We start from the raw sequence: 4,102 nt of genomic DNA, 5'->3' as shown, positions 1-4,102 counted from the left end.
GCCTCGTCGCCACCGCCCCTGCCGCCATATCTTTATCAGCATCAGCATCTCCGCTCACTAACTCTTCTTCCTCCTGAGTATGAACATACCTGTGCTGAACTTCAGAAGCTTGCTCGGCTTCTTCCTCCGAAAGAGTCTGAAACTCCTCTTCTGCCTCCACCTCCACGCCACTCTCCAAGATGGTAGCGTTAATAGCCTCTAGTTCCATATCAATATCCTCTGCCATATAATCCTGCTTCTCCATCATTCCCTGAAGCGTAATTAATCCCTTCTCCGCCTCACCAGCCTCCATAATCACCTCTGATCCCTCCGCCTGGTCTTAGCTCATTCAAGTTGAAAGCTCTTAATCTCTCCATCTTCCCGTGCTTCAGGAGCTGGAACCCTCTGACGTAGATCGTCCCTTGATTGTTCTGAAGAGGGTCTAATACGCGACTCCTGATCACCAAATCCCCCACCTGTAACTCCATGTCTTCCATCATCTCTCCGCGTATTTTTGTACCTCGAGCCCTCACCTTCACCTCTGTAGCCATGGTGAGGTGGAGGCTTCCTAGATCCCCGCTCAGCTACCTTGACCCACTTTGAATCTGCTGCGTCAACCATTTTGCCCTTGCCCTTCCCATAGTACTCTCGACTCTCTCTCCTTGTGCTGTTGACCCGTATGCCCGTTGATGACCACACCCTTGTAACTAAGAGCTCGCTCCTCATGCTTCGTACCATCAGACCATCCCCCAATGCCTTCTCTTATCTCCCTCCTGCGCTCTGGACTCGCCTTTGCATTCTTCTCATCAAGTGGACACAGTTCCTCTTTATGACAAAGACTCCCGCAATGCTTGCAAAATCCAAAAAGTTTTACATATCGCAGAGACACCGCTGCTTCCTCGCCGTCATAAAATTCCCCTCCTTTGAAGTCCACTGTCGTCTCAAAGCACAGCTCCTTGAAGGCGTCAACCACTACTTGGACCCGGTTAAGCGTCACATCAACCGCAACCACCCTCCCCAAAGCTCCACCAATACTCTCAAACCGTCCTAAACTCCAGCGGGAGTCCAATGACTCGTACCCAGAACTTGATTTCCGAAGGAAAAGACTTGGACTGTTTAGGTTGCCACCTTGCCAAGGAAAGAATCCAGTAATCAAAATGAAAAGGCTGCTGGTTCAACACCGCTTCAAGCTCCTCCTCCGTCTTAAAGTCAAAACAGAATTTTCCAAAACCCAAATCACTACCCGTAACCCTGTCCTCCAGTTTCCAAATCTTTGGAAGATTTGTGAACAACGCCTTCATTTCCTGCTACTCCGGATTCATACATCTCCCTATCAACGTCTTGGAGTAGGTCTTGATCAATGCGGAATTGTTAAAATGCGCCACCGAGATCTTCAGTCTCTTACGCATGCCCTCGCCATTCTTCTGCTCCTCACCGTGGCTCAACAGTTGACTCTGTGTCACGATCACAAAAAAAATTCAACTTTTTAAACTTGACAATGATACTCCAAAGAGACGCATCTATCATTCTTTTATATTGATCCCAATTTTCCATATAGCCCTTCACCAGATCTTCCTCTGTGATTTGATACTCTCCGATTTCAATCCCCAAAGAAACCATAATATCCAAGCCCCAAATCCTTGATACCAGAGATCAATCTCCAAGATGTATAAGAAGGAAAATAAGGATTCAGAATCGAAAATACAACCTGGAAAGATCCATAGTTCCGTTTTGATGATTTGTGGACTCCATCTCCATTGAGTACCGATCTGAAATTTCCTTAAGCGCCTGCAGATCCCCTTTTTGATTCCCAAAACAATCCCCAATCGAGCCGAGTAAATGCCTTGATTCCCATAATCCATCTTGTGATCCTGATAGATCACAACAACCCAATCATCTTCTCCAATTCCCAGATCCCATCGTCGCGAAATCATCAAACCCTAAATCGCCATTTTCATCGCCGTGAAGAGAGAGAGGAAAACCGTTTTTTTTTTAAATTACAAGTGGTTGTCTCATCTTATTTCTTAGTAAGATACTCATCATCAATGTAGTTATATATAGGAGAATTGCCACTAATACCACTTTCCTAATACCACTTTTCATTTATACCTTAACCAACTTTACCATCAAAATTTTAACAGAAAAATGACCATTATGTCCCTAATTAATTATCGGATATGAGAATCCGGCGAGCTCTGGCAGACAACTATCGGATATGTGAGATTCTGAGGAGATTTAACGACGCTTCCCGACGAGATTTGATGAATACTGACGAGTTTCCGACGAGATCTGATGACGCTGACGAGTTTTCCGGCGAGATCTCACGACAATGACGAGTTCTCCACGAAGCTAACAGACTTTACAAGCTCAAGCGAACGAGACGATCTCTCTCCCAACACCTAAGAAACACTAACAAAGGTAAGAGGATAATAGATGATGATTTTCGTCTCTTTCTGTAATTGTAGGTTGGTATATCAAATTCGATCAATTTCTAGGAAGGAAGACGAATTTTTGAAGTTTTTCTCATGAAATTTTCAAATCTCAAATTTATAAGACCTTATAAATTAGGTCCTTTGGAATCTTATTGTTGATCTGTTAGCAATCAAAAGACATAGAACTTAACATATATTTAAATCATGAGAAATTATTAACTTAAGATTAAGATTATTCCATGATTTCTTCTTCTCTTGGTTGATATGTTAATGTTGCAGGAAATTACAAAGGTGTAATATGAGCTTTTGAATTTAAAGGATGCCGTGGAGAATATGTGTGATGATATGCATATCAAGTACCTCACTTTCTTGAGGTAATACAATGATACCATTTCTAGTTTGACTAGCAAGGTTTAGTATGTGCAATATATGAGGTGGAAGGTTAGTGTTCTGGTAGTGTAATGTTCTGTTTGGTACTATATGAGATTCATTTTTTATGTCTTGTTTTGTGTATAATATCTATAGAAGCAGTGGAGATGGAGAATGAGTTTGTTGAGTTACCAAAGCATATTATTTTTGAATCTTGTTTTTGGAAGTGAGTGATGATGCGTATGAATAACATGTGATTGGCTTGCGCTCAGATTTTGAAGATCGACGAGGTTGGTGAGTTGTTTGAAGAAGCAAGAGGAACTCTGAACAAGAATGTGGTTTGTATGATCAAAGAATTAAATATTTATAACTCTTTATAAAAGTTGCAGAGTTGGCTTCTTTATACATCCTTCTCTCTCATCTTCTTCAGACATCTCTTATACTAAACCAATTGTATATCCTCTTACGAGTTGCATAGTTGAAGAGATTAGTTCGACATGTAAATGAGTGTGGTTCCAATCGTTTATTTTATAGAAGAATGAGATATGGAGAAGCCTTGATATTCTCAGATCATGTTTGTAACAACTAACAAAAACTGAGTTTTGCAAGTACAAACTCTATTGGAGCAAGATTCAAATGATTTACAAAGCTTTATAAATTAGTTTATAAATATTTATAATTAACTTATAGACTGCAGTAGATATTTTATAAAGTATTACAAATCTATTTATAAACCAATATGAATCAATTTATACATTCTTGTAAATCAAAATAAAATATCCCAAGTCTACTGATTGCTTGAAGAGCTCATCAACTTGGTGCTCCCCAATCCGCCATGGCTCTATGATGATGATTCCTTCTACTCCTCTTGCTTGGCGGTTTGATTCAGGTGAATTCACACTCAAAGAAGACTATAACGACTTCTTTCTGAATGTATGTTTCTTAATGTCTCAAGAAGCATTCATCCTTCAGATTAAGTACTAGTAACAAGCAACTATCTTTTAACAATGCTTTATTTCTTAATATACTTACAACGCTTTGTCATACACTCTACACCTGATTTCATGAAATAAAAAGTTGTAACACTTCAAAATACCACTAACCTGATTCTTCTGATATGTTTTTTGGCTGAATAGATATTTCTCTAACAGCTTAAAAAGACTCTCTAAACTATTTATAAATCTTTTGATAAAGTCTTATAAAACCTTTATATTTTTTTATAAACCCTATACAAACTCTTCAAAACCCATTAAAATCTTTTATAAACCCTTATAAATCTTTTTTTTTTGTCAGCATTCTTTTCATTTAAGCCTCATGGGCTG

The sequence above is a fragment of the Brassica napus genome, chromosome A3, assembly GCF_020379485.1.
Source record: "Brassica napus cultivar Da-Ae chromosome A3, Da-Ae, whole genome shotgun sequence".
NCBI classification, from domain to species: domain Eukaryota; kingdom Viridiplantae; phylum Streptophyta; class Magnoliopsida; order Brassicales; family Brassicaceae; genus Brassica; species Brassica napus.
Note: the sequence above shows the minus strand (reverse complement) of the source record.